Source organism: Haemaphysalis longicornis, unplaced genomic scaffold (assembly GCF_048455015.1).
Source record: "Haemaphysalis longicornis isolate Haplotype H1 unplaced genomic scaffold, Haemaphysalis longicornis Haplotype H1 scaffold_10, whole genome shotgun sequence".
NCBI lineage: Eukaryota > Metazoa > Arthropoda > Arachnida > Ixodida > Ixodidae > Haemaphysalis > Haemaphysalis longicornis.
In genome coordinates, this window is record NW_027526204.1 from 127,333,941 (window position 1) to 127,352,539 (window position 18,599).

At 46.3% G+C, this 18,599-nt stretch overlaps 1 protein-coding gene across 3 annotated transcripts in view; it reads right to left on the bottom strand.

The window, feature by feature from the left end:
• LOC144159277 (uncharacterized) overlaps positions 1–18,599 on the bottom strand; it is a 352,228-nt gene that overhangs the window by 182,009 nt on the left and 151,620 nt on the right. For all 3 annotated transcript variants that reach the window (XM_077690667.1, XM_077690670.1, XM_077690666.1), the window contains one exon: positions 10,753–10,801. The gene's annotated coding sequence lies outside the window, so the exon portion shown is untranslated. The remainder of the gene's footprint in view (positions 1–10,752; positions 10,802–18,599) is intronic.

Here is an 18,599-nt window from a genome sequence, read left to right on the forward strand (position 1 = left end):
ACGTCATAGGTTCTGTTGCGGGAAATGAGCCAGTGAGTCGCATGGCCATTCTCTTTTTTTCTAATTATGTAGCTTACTTGAGCGAAGTGTGCGTTAAAAGTGGTGTCAGTATGATTCTAACGACAGAATCTTTCGAATGAACCAAACTTGTGTCGGACTACCCGGCAGGACGCACATGAAAAGGGTATTTTCTCTGATTTTCCCGTGATGACGGAAGGTGGAGGGGGGGGGGAGGGGGGGAGGGGGGGAGGGGGATTTTTCTTCCTTTAAGCTGCGAGGAAATGTTCAGTGTATAAAGGATTCGGTCATTTGATTTTGAGGTTTCATCGCCTCTTAGTTTTAAGGGCGATGAAAACTCGTCCGGAATTTTCGGTGAACATGTGGTACATTCGTCATCACTTTTACGCGTACCGCGGCTTACACCTAAACAATTGGTTGGTTGTAGGGTTTAACGCGCCGATGCAACCGAGGCGATGAGGCGCGCCGTAGTGGAGCGCTCCGGATTAATTTTGACTACCGGGGGTCTTTAACGAGCGCCGAAATCTCGTACACACGGGCGTTTTTGCTTTTCGCCTCCATCAGAAAAGCGGCCGCCGCGGCCGGGAATCGAACCCGCGACCTCGTGCTCAGCAGCGCAACGCCTTAGCCACTGAGCCACCGCGGCGGGTACACCTAAACAATTAAAGGGACATGAAGACGAACTACAAGTTTAGTCCATCAAAAAGGCTACTTTGTCACGATAACAACGATAGCAATTCGATCGCAAACTGAAAAGAAATTCTGTAGCAGTGGCGACTCCCCGGCCACTTTTCGCCGATTTCTCTATGACGTCACGAAACCTTGCTCGTGCCATTGGTGGCCGCCTGCCAAAGCCATCGCCAAGACACATGACTGGGTAAAGGGGCCTGCAGTTTTATTCTACCGTACTATCACTTGTAACCCGGATCCCAACCATGAGGCAGAGATAATTAAAAGGATAAGAAAGGGGTGGAGTGCATACGGCAGACATTCTCAGATAATGAATGGCAGCCTACCATTGTCCCTGAAGAAGAAAGTGTATGACAGCTGCATCTTACCGGTACTCACCTACGGGGCAGAAACTTGGAGGATCACTAAGAGGGTTCAACTTAAATTGAGGGCGACTCAGCGCGCAATGGAACGGAAGATGATATGTGTAAGTAACATTCAGGGACGAAAACAGAGCGGAGTGGGTTAGGGAGCAAATACGTGTTAAGGACATACTAGTAGAAATTAAGAAGAAGTAATGGACGTGGGCACGGCATGTAATGCGAAGGCAAGATAAACGTTGGTCATTAAGGGTAACAGAGTGGATCCCTAGAGAAGGCAAGCGTGGCAGGGTGCGGCAGAAAGTTAGATGGGCAGATGAGATCAAGAAGTTTGCGGGGATAAATTGGTCGCAGTTAGTACAGGACCGCGGTAATTGGCGAATAATAAGAGAGGCCTTTGCCCTGCAGTGGGCGTAGATAGGCTGGTGGTGGTGATGATGATGATGATGATGATGATGATGATGATGATGATCACTTGAATGCGAACGTGTGGTTAACACGCTGAAAACTGTGTACGTATTCATGCTGACCCATATTTCACCACTCTTGTCCATAACACGTCACTGTAACACGAAATTTGAATTGAAAGATGTTGAATTTTTTTTTTTTTTGCATTTTCGCGGTTAAGAGTGAGAGAGCGCGCGCAAGTGAGCGCGGCGGCGATGCGCTCACTCGCGCGTTGCGCCTCATCGCCCCTTTCACCTGAAGGGAACTACGCGCATGTAACCCATTTAACTAGGAGGTTGGTGTGAAATAGCCGTCTTCTTTCAGCGCCCTAACATATTCCTTTGTCGCCCCTACTCCAATTGCCCAACAGAGGATGTGTCGAGCTGGCGCAGTGGCGTTTCAGTCTCGTGATCGTGCTCAACTAGCTCGAAGCCACGGTGGTTCCTCGCACCATGATTGCATGCCTTGTGCAATGCATCGGTTATTCATTATGTGAGGTAGAGACCACACGTTAGAGGAACGCAACTAAACACAGTTGAGTACTACGTGCCAGATTTATTATCACCCCCCTGTTTTCTTAGGTAGTGTTTACACTAACTGCCGTTTACAAACGCACACAGTGGCAGTCCGTTATCAGGACGCGCGACAGATCAAACGCAGTGCAAGCGTGAGATAAGTGTACTTCCCGGACAGCGGTGTTGCAGTCTCTCCACGTCACGACGTACTCCTAGTGGTGCAACATAAGGATTTGTCGCCTTATCAACGCGCGAAGCGTGTTCTCAACGCTTGACCGCGACCACAACATCAAGGAAGGTAAAACTGATAAACTGATCAACGCCTGAACAAACACGCCCAGGTGTCGGAGGTGCCAGGCGTTATCGGGCTTTATCTTTCGGGAAAAATATATCGCCCTGTTCTTTTTTCTTTTTTTCAGCAGCCTGATTCTCGGCCCTCACATTATCCTGTTGGACCTGTCAATACGCCCCTGGTATTGATAATCAAATGCCGCGCGGGAGATTAGCGGAGGGTGCACGCATATTGCTGCAGTGCGAGGTTAAGTATCCAACCCTTGAACTTCGCAGCGATAAGGCCCTATGGTCACACTGCAAGTGTCACTACATACATAGCCCGCAACTCGACATTCGCGCACGCGCTGCCTGCAGCCGATAGAGCGTGAGCAACTAGCCACTGCCTTATCTACATTACGCTTAAAAAACGACACCTCTCATTCTATAAAAAAAAAAAACCCTTGCCGGCGATTTTCCGCAACCGTCAAGGCGCCTGCTTACTCGCGTTTAAGTGCAAAAGTGATGGAAATGCAAGTTTTATCAACGAATGATATCTTTCCCAATTCTGATCCTGCGTAGATTAGACGATGCAACGATTATGATGATGTTCGGTTTCCAGTTCCTATCACAGTTGTGGTTAACAAACATCTTTCCTATTGTAGTCAGCAGTTATTTGTAACCATCCAACACGTATTCATCATGATTTTTTCAGAGCAAGACACCGTAAGACTGCCATGTATTGCGCTTAGCCTCCCTCGCACCCCAACCCCCGCAATCAACGGCCCCCACTGCCACTTTTTTTTTTTTTTTTGCGCAAAATGAGGCATCAAATTTACTCACCAATCCGCACATTTTTTGTTGTTTTGCGGAATTAACCCACACGGTCGCTTACATTTCCGTCTCGCGCACCGACCTCCGCATGCAGTGGGCAGCACGTTTGGAATAACTATATACTACAAAGGACTACAGAACTATATAAAGAAACTATAGAACTATATATACTACAAAGAAAGCTACGTTCTATAGACACGGCTGCGGACGGCCATCCGCTACAAGCCTGTGCGAAACTTGTGGCAACAGAAATGGGGCGGCCATTTCTCACCAGAACAATCGGCAGTCGTTGGCGAAAAAATATTTGGTTGGGTTATTTTTTTTAGTACAGCCGGGCGCTGAAGCGCAAGGACTTCAGAACAAGAGAGCCTGATTTCAGGTGATATACACACACGCGTAACGGCTGCCACAGCTCGTGAGCGTGCTCGTGCTGAGCGTCGTGAGAATCCCCAGGTTACCTAAATAGAAGCAACATTAAACGTAGAGAAACTTATCAGGTGCGTTGGATGAAGCTCAGGACGGGTTCAGACTGTTGCCACAACATCGTATTATCTTTAAAGAATGACGTCATTTCACGTCTCAGCCAACCGAACTGGGTGACAGGCCGTTTTTTTACGTCCATAGCTCACGATATGGCTGTTACGTCAGTACTCTGAACCTCAGCCTCAGTTGCGCATTACGTGTTTGCCGCCAAGCTTCGCGTGTTTTACTTTTTTTTTTCAACTCTTTTCACTACCGGCAGGGGCCGGACACTTCGGCTAGTTTTCGTATCGCAAAATAAAGTGCCGCCATGACGCTGGTAGCCAAGCGAAAATACAGCAAATTTTGCATATGTGGCTTTATCTTTTCAACATACGCAGCAATAAAGTAAGGTGATTGCATTATGCGTAAAAATAAAATGTGTCCTTGGGTGTTTCCTTTTTTGGAACCCTGTTTATTTGTTTATTCGCTTCATTCGTTGCGCCGACGGGAGGCGCTTTCGCTCTTATCTCTTCTGCTGCCATCCTGTCCTCCTGCTCCTGCCACTTTCACTGTGTGCACGTCTAGAAACGTTTTGTAGTACACCTTGAAGGTGAAAATTTTGGTGTCTACGAGTACGAACGGGCTCAAAATGTCAAAGAAACTGAGAAAAGGACACCACGAGCGCTTTGATGCTGTGCGGTGCGACAACTCGGGAAGGATTAGCACAGCGAATTTTTTCCGCTTTCCAGCGGACGGCAGGTCAGCACACTTTTTAGGTGCGAACGCATCTCATTCACTCGCCTTGTCTCTGCATCAATCCGGCGTTGTCGGCGTCCACCCCTCCCCCATTCTCCTCGCCGCGCCAGCTGCGCTCTCCGCCGCTCACCCCCTCTCCTCTTCGATAGCGAACACTCTCTCGCGAGGGGCACTGGATTGGATTGGATTGGATTGGATTGGATTGGATTGGGTTGGATTAGAATAAAGTGGATTGTGTTGGATTGTGTTGCGTCATAGCCACGGCAGACGCACTGGCGCCGGCGCATGTGCAGTACTCTCTTCCGCGGTCTCCTCTCCTTCGGTCGCGCTGCGCATATAACCGGTGTGCCGCTCTCCGGCGGCCTTTCGGTCGACGGTTGCTCTCCGCTTGCGCTTGAACCCCCCTCAGCGTCGCATCACACCAGGGTTACCGCGAGGCGAGGTGGGCGTAATTTTTATTCAGACAAAGTTATGAAGAAGCAAGCACCGTCCTTATCAAAAAAGCCGCAGGGCGAACCAAAAAATCTTCTGCTGTTGCTTTACAGTGAACTTCTTTTTGTTTGCTACAACGCATTTGTCACATGTGAAGCTACTTGTCGACAGTTTCTCATGAGCCGATTGATCCCAGCGGTCATGCAGACGGAAATTTTGCTTCGGTATCGGCTTGGTGAGCGGTTGCTCTTCATTTCATTTCCACCAGAGAAAAGCTTGGAAATTATGTCCGCCTAATGTGCTTAAATGCTTCTTCGACGAACTGGTTTGGCTTTAGAGCGTGCCGACGGTCGGTTTCTTATAGTGACAGTGACACCTTTGAACGCTTATTCACACGAAAGAAGCCCCCAAAATTATTTACGTGGCAGCTGACCGCTTGCATTCCGTGTTGCGAGAAGTTCGAGTTACCTGCGCGACGGCCGAGCTTCGCAGGTCGAGCTTCAGACAAGAACATCATCAGACATCAGAGACACAGCATCCGCGGGTGCCTTGGCAGGATATGACGTCAAGAAATCTCGCTTCCTGTGCGTCAAAAGCGACAGCGCGACGGTGGCGACACAAATTGGTCTCGTCGCGCGACAAAAGCGATGCCAGGCGACAAATGCAACCGAAATCTCGTCACTTTTGGTCGCTTTCGTCGCGATCGTGAACGAGCCTTAATGCGACGATTTCTTCACATCCCCCCAAAAAACTTGTTTCCCATTCCGTCGCAAGAAACCGTTTAAAAGGTCTTGCGATAACATCTCGCACAGTTGAGAACTAAATACGTGTCCATATCGGCCTACTTTCCCAACGCCCACCCCCACCCAACCGTCCTAGCTTATTCCTCTCCTGCGCGATGGTGCAAGCATGCGTCGTACGTCGCATCCATTTTGAAATCCGAGCGCTTAATTAAACGGCATCGACGCGGCGGAGGCGCCAGGGAGCGGCGCGCTGCAGAGACGGGGGCAAATAGAGAAGTGGCGTAGCGTTGCGTAAGACAGTGCGCGGCGAGAAATTGGCGAATGCTGCGAGGCGGAACAAAGGAGCCTTCTGCGCTGGCCTGGAAAGCCAAAGTAGGAACGAGGAGAAGAGAATGTGAAGGGGAAGAGGACCTCAAAGCGGCAGGGAGGGTCGCTGCAATTTCGCGACTCGGCGCGCTCCGCTCGGTCGCTTGGAGCTTGATGATCGATGAGCAACGGGTCTGGGCGTAAAGGTGGAGCGCAGAAACCTCGAACGTTTGCGGGGAATGAATGGGGGCCACAGAAAGGCAGGGAAGATTCGCGGCTCACTTTTCGTTTTTTGCCCTGTTTGGTACAGTATCGGCTTGATTGCAGTTTTAAGCTGTGACAAACCCGGGCGTGCCGCGAGGCAGCGTCTTGTCTCCTACGCTTTTCAACATTGCGATGGCCCCATCGTTTTTTTTTTTTTAAATCCTGAAATCCAAGCGTAGACTGAACGTCAGCTAACGCCGATGACACTTGCAATTGGCTGCTGACGAGTAGCGTGCGACGCTGAGCCGTACCAAGCACCCGTTGATCTGCAACTACCCGGTATACCGTACACCATAATCGCCCCCGTACCATTGACCGAATTCGTAGTAGAGCTTCTGCTATCATAGCGCCGCCTAATCTATTTCTTTTCCTGCCTGACGCCAGGAGGAAAGGCGGGACGTGTTTCCTCCTGGCGTCAAGCGGATGTGCGAAAACGTATCATTCTCTCTCGAACTTCAACGCCTTAACGTATAACTGTTACTCAATGGAGAGATTGCTTGTTCTCGGTAAAGACAACCATTTAAAACATACCGTGAACGCAGCACCTGTATAATTTCAATATTAATCCTGAATAAACCCGCGGCGTGTTCCCTCCCGGAACGTCGACTATCTGTGAAGGCGATATTGCGTTTGCGTTACCCCGCACACGTCAGGCTCGGGGACATTCTCGCACCATTGCAGTCGGCGGCCTCTGCATCACGAGCTATTATAGTAAATACTGTTCATCTCGCAAATAAAGGTTATTATTATTAGTATTATTATTGTTATTATTGTTATTATTAATATTATTATTATTATTACTATTAGTAGTAGTAGTAGTAGTAGTAGTGTAGTGTAGTGTAGTGTAGTATAGTATAGTATAGTGTAGTAGTAGTAGTAGTAGTAGTAGTAGTAGTAGTAGTAGTAGTATTTGTTCCGCAAACACGTCGGTGAGCTTCTCATCTGATTTTTTTTATCATTTGTAATGCGCTGTCACTTGAATATTAAATTGTAACAAAGCAATTTTTTTTTTTTCAATTCACTTGTCGTCTCCACATTTATGTTCATTATACACCCTGCTTCTCCCATATAAGCTATCTTGAGTGACTCCGTTTTCACACAACATTGTTATCATTTACGTATATTTTTGTAATAGGATATATGCACGTGTGGTGTTTTATGCTTAACTGCAAGGCGCTGTAATTGTGGTTGTGTGTGTGTATGTGTGTGGCTGTGCGTGGTTGAATGTATATTTGGGTGTACGACAGCGTGTATTTTTTTCAGCTTAAGCAACGGTGTCCCAAAATTCATTATTTGTGAGGTGTGCGCTCGTATATTGCTTGTTTTTTTTCTTCGCGCGCTAGCACAAAGGTCCCCGGCTGCTCCTGGGCACGTAAATAAATGATTGATTGATTGATTGATTGATTGATTGATTGATTGATTGATTGATTGATTGATTGATTGATTGATTGTAATCTATCATGTCAGCCCTGTCTGTGTTAATTTTGTGTACAGTGTATATTATCCAATGTGCTGTAGCATAGTCTTTTTATACGTTGTTCATATACTTGTCAAAGTACTTTATATCTCCATTTATCGTCTGCACTTTGGACGTGTCTTCCCTTCGTTTGTCCTGCTATCTTTTGAACTTGTATCCCTCTGCGCGCCAGTACTAAGGCCTCAAGGCTCTTCCTGGGCAAACGAAATAAACATGATTGATTGATTGATTGATTGATTGATTGATTGATTGATTGATTGATTGATTGATTGATTGATTGATTGATTGATTGATTGATTGATTGATTGATTGATTGATTGATTGATAATCGCTACCCCGGGCCAGTTGCTCACACATTGGGCTTTAAAACTTTTAAACCGAGAGTATTACTAGACATACAGCGATTTTCCGAGTGCTCTTAAAGTACGCAGCTGTCGTGCTTTCAAACGTCCGCGGAAACTACACCATCGCAGCTAAGCCTATTTGTTGCTCGCGCTGATGAGTGATTGCTTTAGTGTGCGGCTGCATGCAAAATCGTTGCCGCTGGTATCGCTCTCAGCCGACTTTCATCGCTTCGTAAGCATGAATGGTGAATGCAGCAGCTCCGTTTCCAAACGCTCCCTCGACGACGATGTAAAACTTTCGTGTCTAAAATCTCGACACTTAAACTCCGATGTCAATGCAAGCGTTTCAACCCTATTGCGTTACCATCTGGAGTAGCAAGCCAGTCCAGCTTTTTCAAGCTCATCAAATGTTTTTTCTCCTCATTCACTCACCCATTGTCCCGGATTACTTTTAAATCGATGCATCATCCCCCCTTATACATTTCTGTTCTGACAAATTCTCACAGCTCTTTATCGCCGAGAAACAAAAAGAAAGTAGTAAAAGAAAAGGTTAAGCGAATCACCTCTTCCTTGAACTATACTTTGTAAAAGACGGAACTGGAAGCCGTAGCGGCTAACAAAGCCGCTTTCAAGAGGCCTGCCAGAACCATTCAATGTGGCTTTGTCAGACGCTGTATCTTCAAGCTGCCTCTTTCCTTTTCCTATTTCTTTTTTTTTTTTTTTTTTCGCCTTTTCTTCATCCTGCCATTCATGCCGAGCGGCAGCGGCCGCCAGCTGAACGCAAACTCGAGCGCGAAAAGGCAAACAAAACGAACAGAACGAAAGCATCGAAATGAAATTGCGTCGATCGAAGAACTCTCCCAAGACGTGCACGCGATGGAATCGAGAAAGTGGGGGAAGCAACAGCGCCTTCAAGCTTATAAATAAGGCCCCTCCAAGTGCGTCGCTGAACCGGAGTTGCTCCGCGCGAAGTTTATGCCCGCTCTGCCGCCAACACCGGATGCTTTCTCGGGGCCGTCAATTCTGCGGTGTCCGGGAGCAACCTTGAAGCCAGCCATCCTCCGGCGTCATGTCCGCGCAACGAGAACGGACCGGCGCGTAGCCGTTTAACGGTCGACGCGCGAGGACTTCCTTCTCGTCGGAACGTGACTTCATTCGACGATCGTCGCCGCTGACGGGCCGACGCCCATCTCGGAGCGAAAATTACGCCGGAAGAAAACAAAATTAAAAGGGACAGACAACCTATTTTTGCAGAGTGCATATATCCCCTAGCGCGTATCATACCCAGCTTTCTCGCTCAAAATTCCGACCTCTCAGGAACCTAGTAAAACCAGTTCAGGAAAGTGATATTTCGCGTAAAGCAAAAGGTCAATGTGGAGATGAAAACTCTGAAATAATTTTCCAGGATTCTGAGTATTTTTTGTGTAATTCGCTGTCAAATCGCACTCCCAATGCATTTGTATGGGATAGTTTCCATGGGTCCGGAACTTGATCGCGCGACGTGCAAGACTTGAAACTGCGCACAAAGCAAGTTTTCACCCCCAATATTAGCTGCGCGAAAATATTCCACATTTCGCTAAACAACTACAGAGTAATCACTGTTGAAAGTACTGCCATGAGCGGGAAAGCTGCACACGTGAAAGCGAGCGTCTGGTTGATTGATTGTAGGGTCTAACGCGCCGATGGTGGTGGTGGTGGGGGTGATGTTTATTGACGGGTGGACCTAGCCTTGCGTGGTATGCCGGCAATTGCTCACCTGATCAGCACCTTTTACCGCTATGCGGGGGAATTCACCATGATTCGCTGAGGCTTGTGACCCTTAAAAATTGCAGGATCAAACGAAAGATGTCCCGGCCCCCTCGTGATCCAACGGCCTTCCGGGAAAATTAAATCGTTCAAAAAGGCATGCGGAGCGGCTTTCCTTCGCAGTTCTTTAAACAAAGCTAACCGCTCCTCAACATGCTCTCGGCAGCCCAAATAAAATGACCGATGTCGCCTGTAGCTCCACACGTTCCGCCAGCGGTGAAGAGGTGATGTTCAGCTTCGACGCAACGCAGGCGACGAGGCGCGCCGTAGTGGAGGGCTCCGGATTAGTTTTGACCACCTGGGGATCTTTAACGTGCGCCGAAATCTCGTAGACACGGGCGTTTTTGCTTTTCGCCTCCATCAGAAAAGCGGCCGCCGCGGCCGGGAATCGAACCCGCGACCTCGTGCTCAGCAGCGCAAGAAAGCCAGCGTTTAATATACTGGGGTAAGCGCAAGCAGTTTCTAAATAAACGGGTTCGGTTCCCGGCCGCGGCGGCAGCTTTTCTGATGGAGGCGAAAAGCAAAAACGCCCGTGTGTACGAGATTTCGGCGCACGTTAAAGAACCCCAGCTGGTCAAAATTAATCCGGAGCCCTCCACTACGGCGCGCCTCATCGCCTGCGACGCGTCGGCACTTTGAACCTTACAATCAATCAATCAATCAATCAATCAATCAATCAATCAATCAATCAATCAATCAATCAATCAATCAATCAATCAATCAATCAATCAGGAACCCGAAAACCTGCATTCAATATCCGCATACGCGGAAACTGGCAAAAAGTTTAAACCATGCTTAGCAGAAGATCGACAAAGGTCGTTTTTATTACGCGCCCCTTCGCATTAAAAACGCGAACTCTCTTCTCTCACTTTTCATTTGTAGTTCAACGTCGGCAACCGCCGGAAATATTTAACAAAATGTCGACTGGTTGCTACCCTCCAGTTTCCTGCGCGGAAACTAACACACACTCGACAACAACACCGAGGAAAACGCGTCAAAATGAAGTAAATCGGCGAAGTACACACTCACCGCCGCCCAAGGAAGCCGAGTCCTCAGTGGAGGCATTTCAAGGCGAGCCCTATAAGAGAGGAAAAAAACGAAACAAGAAAGAAATTGTAGAAACGTTGACACTGTAACCTTAGCACGAAATCTTCGGAAAAGCACTGACGCGCGTATATAGAGCGATGATCGTGCGAGTCCTATTTTGGTTTTCGCGAAGCTGCTCAGATACGGCCTTTAATTGGCCCAATGTTTACAGGCGACTTTCTTCGACTTCCCCTCGTTCGAATTAGCGGCTTGTTGGCGGTACGCAAAACGCGTGCCGCGGAATACGCGTGCGTCAAACTCGACCTTACAATAGCTGCGCGGGTGTGAGTGGCACGCGTTGACGGGGCGATTACGCCAAACGAGCAAACGTTCATTAAAACGGTATAAAGGACTTCTTGATCGACGTACTTGCCACTTTGTTAGCCCAACGGGTTAAATGAGACGCAAAACAAAGTGCAACTAAGATAAACCGACAGAGGTTGGGAACATATTTCGGCGTTGTTGGGGCGTAATCAGGGACAAAAAAAATAACAAACGCCGAAAAACACGAGGTTTTTCCTCTTACGGTTTGTGTGTGTTAACGATCAGTTAACACACTGGTATCTGTTTTTAGTGATGACCCGTACAACATCCCTCTTTCCCATAACACGTCACTGTAGCGCGAAATTTAAAAGTTTTTGAATACTTCCTGGATCCTTTTTTTTTAAAGAGTCCATCATGGCTGGAATGGAACTGAGTAAGTATACTGAAGCCTAGCTCTTTCAAATTAAGCAAAGTTTCATCTTCTCTTCATGGCCCCTTTAAAGGGGCCATGCAGATAAAACACAAGCTTGGATCATTCGAAAGACTGCCTCCTTAGAATCATACTGACACCACTTTCAAAGCACACTTCACTCAAATAAGCTATACAATTAGGGAAAAAAGGAACGACCATGCGACCCACTAGCTCATTACCTGCAACAGAACCTATGCTGTCATATGCCCAGCTGTGCGATTTGCTGAGACCGGCAAAAGGAAACACAAATTAAGCAGGTCTTATAAGCTTGCCGAACGAGCAATTTGCGCTTAAACGTAATGCATATTCACCTTACAGCAGTAATAATGGTGGGGGTAAACAATGAAAGTTACGAAAACACACGTAAGCATAGAAGTACCGGTGCGCACTGCTGTTGGTACTGGGCGCTCTATGCTTTTTTTAGCTTCACAGCAGGCCGCCGCTTTGGAGTTGTCTTACACGACACCGGCCGATTGGCGTAAGTGACCTTGTCTTACGTGACCCTGCTTGTCGAGTATGCCCATGTTTCACGAAACAATTACTTTCTACCGTAACAAACACAAGCCAGGAGCAAATACGGTCAAAAACAAAACAACGGCTGACTATGGTAGCGCCATCTGGGAGGACTGACGGTAAGCAAGGCTGCAGAGCCTAGTGGCGCACTGGAAGTTCGTTTGAATACCCGCCCTCATGACATCAGGGCAGATGTTACGAAAACACACGATTTGTCGGGAGAATGAGAATTTTAACCTAAATTGATTAGTTTCTCGCTGAATACGGCATCAGTTTGCGCCGTACAAGCGTTGGGCGCACTCTAAAACGTGAAATCTTTCAAATAAAACAAACTTATTTTGTCTGCGCGGCCCCTTTAATACCAGGCATACCGGAAAATCGACTCGGTACTGACGTTTCGGCAAAAACACGACCAGACCGTACCATGTACCATTTGTGGGGGAGAGACGAAGAGAGAGAGACGTTGGGTGCGGGGAAGAGACGCGCGGACGACAAAATCGTCGACAGCTGCCTGAGTAATGGTCGCAGCGTTTCAAAACGAACGAGCGAGTGAACGCAATCGTGTTTTGTAAACGCGTCCTACGGGAAACACGGCGTTACACGAGGCAGTAAATTAATCTGGCATTGAGCGAGCTCTTAAATTCCTCTGTCGCTTTCAGCGCGGGGTGTGTTACGAGACATTATTAATCGCTGTCGCTTCAATTCACGCGAACAGCAAGGTATAGCAGAGCCGAACTCCGGAATCCCTAAACGAATACTCTGCAACGTAGCCGATCTGGTGCCTCCGTAAAGGCACTGATGTGGCTCGAGTGAAATCTTGAGCACTAAAAGAGCCCAAGATCAGACAGAAGTACACTGTACGTAATTTCAAAAAGCAGAGAAAAATTTACAAGTATTACTGCAAGTGTAACTTTCAACAGTATTTTTTACGAATGTTTAAATGTCAAAAGATTTCCAAACATGATACCCTGTCAAAGTACGTGCGACTAGGCAAACCACGATTTGCATACATCTGATTGCAAAGGTTAATAAAACCCACTTTAAGAGCAGTGTCAAGACAGCGCAAAGATGGAAAAGACTTCAGCGAAGCCACATGTGTCGTGCAGGATTCCGAAGCCACGCTTGCAGCATATTAACGCTAATAAATTAACTACGCGACTAGGATAGCTTACCCTGGTTTCGTGCACACTTTCAAAATCATGGTCGCAGGTAACTAGCGAAAATAAGTTGCCTAAGTAGCAACCATGGAACCTCGAAGACGGATCAACATGAAGCAGCAGATGCAGAACGCCGTTGGCAACGGCCTGAGGAACCGTAGCTCATCCTGACAATCTGGATGATGAACGCGCAGGGCGCGCTGTAGGGATACCACTCTGTAATCATGCCAAATAATGAGACACGGCTGACGCATGGAAGCTATAGGCGGCTGTTGACATGCCGAAGCATGTGACGCCGACAACAAGTCCGTTTCCGTCTTTGACAAATTGGCTGTATGCATACCACCGCATATCGCTGCTCAACTGCGACAGACGCCCGGTGCCCCCGAAATGACCCGTGCACGCGTAGAGAAGAACATCCCTTCGAGAAGCATTATTACACGACTGTACCGCTATTTCGACGTTTCGGCCGGAGCCGGCCCTAATCAAGAATGAGAGTAGTCAAACAGTTTTGGTCATCATATCTATGCAGTATACAGTAGACACGAACACTCGCTCACTAACACACACGATTTATTTATTTATTTATTTATTTATTTATTTATTTATTTATTTATTTATTTATTTATTTATTTATTTATTTATTTATTTATTTATTTATTTATTTATTTATTTATTTATTTATTTATTTATTTATTTATTTATTTATTTATTTATTTATTTATTTATTTATTTATTTATTTATTTATTTATTTATTTATTTATTTATTTATTTATTTATTTATTTATTTATTTATTTATTTATTTATTTATTTATTTATTTATTTATTTATTTATTTATTTATTTATTTATTTATTTATTTATTTATTTATTTATTTATTTATTTATTTATTTATTTATTTATTTATTTATTTATTTATTTATTTATTTATTTATTTATTTATTTATTTATTTATTTATTTATTTATTTATTTATTTATTTATTTATTTATTTATTTATTTATTTATTTATTTATTTATTTATTTATTTATTTATTTATTTATTTATTTATTTATTTATTTATTTATTTATTTATTTATTTATTTATTTATTTATTTATTTATTTATTTATTTATTTATTTATTTATTTATTTATTTATTTATTTATTTATTTATTTATTTATTTATTTATTTATTTATTTATTTATTTATTTATTTATTTATTTATTTATTTATTTATTTATTTATTTATTTATTTATTTATTTATTTATTTATTTATTTATTTATTTATTTATTTACATTAAAGGTCCTCAAAAAATGCCGCGTCGGCGTCGCTGGCGCGCCTACAGGGGTACCAATAATCGGAGTGGCTCAGATTAAACATAATCACCTACAATTTTAATCCTATTAGCTGCGACTTCAACATCCCCGCCCACAATTCATGCATATCCGCACAAGAGGATTGGCTCAAGGTCAACGCCAATTCATAACGACACACTCACATCGTGAAATAAAGATACAAGGTTCTCGCCTATCTCAAGTATTACTTTGAACTTTTTTTCTTTCCTTTCAATATAATGCAGACCTTACAGAACTCGATTGATTGTATGGTTTAACGCGCCGACGCAACGGAGGCGATGAGGCGCGCCGTAGTGGAGGGCTCCGGATTAATTTTGACCACCTGGGGATCTTTAACGTGCGCCGAAATCTCGTACACACGGGCGTTTTTGCTTTTCGCCTCCATCAGAAAAGCGGCCGCCGCGGCCGGGAATCGAACCCGCGACCTCGTGCGACCTTACAGAACTCACCTGAGTGATACAACACGTTCGGGTATGGGCATGCCTGCCCGTATGTGACGCTGCATAAACAGCGTCACATATGGGCAGGCATGCCTTGTCTCTATTACAATCATGCGTTGCGTGAGCTATTGCATTCGGCATCTAAATCCCCTGTTAAATGCTGCTTTGAGGTTTGCGGGTTTCGAATAAAACGACAGTAATGGTACTTTGCATCGAGCGGCCGTGGTGCAGGGAACCCCGTTAGGTTTTTAACCCGAGGTACCCTTCTATCTCAAACTAGCGTCGACGTCATCACGTCAGGGGGCATCAAAGGCCGCGACCGAGCAAAGCAGGAAGTCTTGCCCTCGCTTTCAGCCGAACGTAATTAAAGGGGCCACAGAGACAAAGTATTACTTTGTTCATTTTAAATGCAGAGCATTTCTTTAACTCACGATGTCACCCGGCGTTGTCGGCGTGTTTCGGCGTCCGCAACTGCCGTTCCAGGTGCACCCTCTCCCCCACTCCTTCTCTCCCGCATCACGCTACCCTCCTCGCTCTCAACAACAGGTCCGCACCCCTCCCCCTACACTATATAAAAAAAATAATACTTACCGGCACCTGGTTTCAATCCCACGACCCTGCGGGCTCCCCGCAAGTTACATGGTGCTCTACCCACTGCGCCACAAAGCCGACACAGAATGGAAGGCTACGAATGCGCCTTATATCCTTGACTCATTCAAACTACGTCAAGAAGCTGCTGATACAACGCATTCACTACCACCAACTCCCCAAACACTAAACGTTAACGCAATACACCCACCCCCTATGCGACGCATTTACTCGAGTCCCCCTCGCGGGGAGATGGGCCCTTTTTTTTCAACAACATTGGTAAATCACTGAGCTATAATCCAGACCCGAAAGAGGTTTTCTTTATTAAACAAATTACAAAAATTTCGAAAAACGTAAATTTCGCGCCATGGTGTGACCTAATAACGGCAGGAGTGACGTAGCATGAGCCAGCACTAAAAAAATCATGCGTTAACGACGACGACGACGGTTGAACGCGAAGCCTTCTCGTGACGGACTCTTTGGTTGGCCAATCCCACACTGCGAGTATGCGCTGCTCAGGAGGTATACGTACCACTTTAGAATACCCACAGCAACTCACGGGTGTGAACTCCGTAGGCCTAACGTTTAGGTTTGGGGAGTACAGCGCGAATCGGTACCTGCAGCTTGGAGTTCGTTTCGACCATATCGAACTGGAGCAGTACGTGGGATAGACGCCGGCTTCATAACGCGAAAGACCCAGGTTCGATTATTTCGACCACGGGAAGCGTTTTTTTTTTAAAGCGAAGCTTCACTACTTTCGTCCAGCGGTTTCGCGGAGGATGCGCAACTTGACCTTTTGACCGGAGACACACCCCCGGCGACACACCCCCGGCGAAGCACATCGCGTGATTCGCCGGGCCCCCCTTTCGGAACTGCGCACAAGGCCTCGTTTTAAGTCGTTCTGCTCATATGAGCGGCGGCCGCCGCCGCGGTAGCGGCCGATCAGCTTATAGGCAGCCGAACACCCCGCCCCCAGCCTCCCATGCATGCGTCACTGGGCCGTCTGGGGCTACGTGACTCGTCTCGCGCCCGGCGAAGAGGAACGGCGCGTTCGCCGTGAATAAACGCCGCGTCCGCCGCGTTCGCCCCAGCGAAGCCTCCTTCTGTGAGCGTCGCACGGAACCGAACGGCTTTGACCCGTGGTCGGCAATGCAGCTACATCAAAGATTAACCAAGCGAAATTAAGACTTAACGAGACAAAACCAAGCTTTTGCTTTGCATATCCAAGGTTAGCTGAGCTAAACCGCAGCCTTTTTTTTTTCTTTCACTGCACCCAGGATCATTCATCATCATCGTCAGAGAAAGTTCGCTTTTATGTAGGGCGTATTGACGAACAACGGCATCAGTGATGACAATAAAGCTTCGCTTTAAAACAGATGGCAGTGAGCTAACTGCGCGTTAGCTTTCAAGTGCTGCGATCACACGGGCCTAGAGGTCACGCTGCAATCGACCAGTCATGTTTCTAGGCGGTGGGTTTTAGGCAGCCGCCTATCGCACAGAGATCCTGTGACGTCAAAGAAATCGCCGGAATGTGGCCGGGCCACTGCGTCAGGTGTCTTCTTTAATGTCTCGATTTGCGTTTGCGACAAAATTGGTGTCATTGTTATCGGAGGAATGCAGCCTTTTAATTATCCAAACTCGCATTTTGCCTTCTTGGCTAATTTAAGGTTGAGCGAGGTGGAAGGCAGCTGCGCTGAAGTGAGCGCGCTCACTTTTTACAGTGAGCAACTTCTGCACTCTGTGTAAATAAAATTCAACCGCGGATGACGACATAAGACGGATCGTCCCAACAAACGTCCTGTAAACCAGGTTAATAATGCGCTGTGATGAGATGCGGCTGCGGCTGTTGACCCATCGAACACTATATATGACGCAGAAAGCAGTCTTTCTTCTTTTTTTTTGTCCTCGACAAATTGGCTCTCTCTGCGTTCCACCACCACATCCTATCACTAATGACAAACACGCACAGCATCCCTGAATCATCCCCGAAGAAGACTATATATATATATATATATATATATATACACGCAAGAGAAGTCAAACTGAAAAACATAACATTTATTCGAACGTTTCGAACGGGGACCGGTCTTTTTCCTCGGTCAAAAACGTTAGAATAAATGTTATATTTTTCAGTTTGACTTCTCCTCTATCGTACAGCTAACCTTATAGCCAGGAACCTTTTCACTTAACTATATATATACCAGGGTGTCGAACCGGAACCGAACCGAACCGAAAACCGGAACTGAACCGGTATTTTTGCCGGAAGTGAACCCGAACTGTAGGACGGTTTGTAACTGGGCTAGTTGGTTCATTGCATGAAGTTGAACAGCGTAGGGACGGGACGCTGCTCAACTTCATGCAATGAACCCGAACCCGAACCGTTATTTTTTGAGCCCGCTGAACCCGAACCGCAACTGGACCGAAAAACGAAATAACGGTTACCGGTTCATGCCGAAACGGTTCGACCCTCCGTTGTTGATATTGCACAGTCAATGCAATTCAGGCCTTATTTTCTTTAACGTGACATCAACTTCGTACCCGCTCGCGCACTTTCCCCTCCAGACAATTGAACACTAGCACGCTCTATGTAACAACAGGAGAAAGGAATGAGCACCGATGTAGCAATGGTCTGTTGCTGCTGGAAGCACGAGCGTAGTGCAAGCTGACCAAACAAAATGTCATTCTCGGCAGCTTGCAGGGGATATAAAACGACTTTGCCCTTCCCTAGCTGCGACTTTATTTGAGCAATCAGGCTGCAGGAGTGCTCCACTGCGCAACAGCGAAAGCCCACACCCGATGTGTGCAAATTTTTTGCATTTCATGATTTCTTTAAAAGGTCCGACACCTGCAAATTGTCAATACTTGACAAGTCTGGCCACAGGAGCTGCTCAGTGGCTAAGCCGTTTGCTGCTGACAACAAGTGGCCTTGATCTCCCTTCACCACGACCGTTTTTATGAAGTAGATGTAAATCGAGAACGTCCATGTATCTGGATTTTGATCCACGTGTAATATCA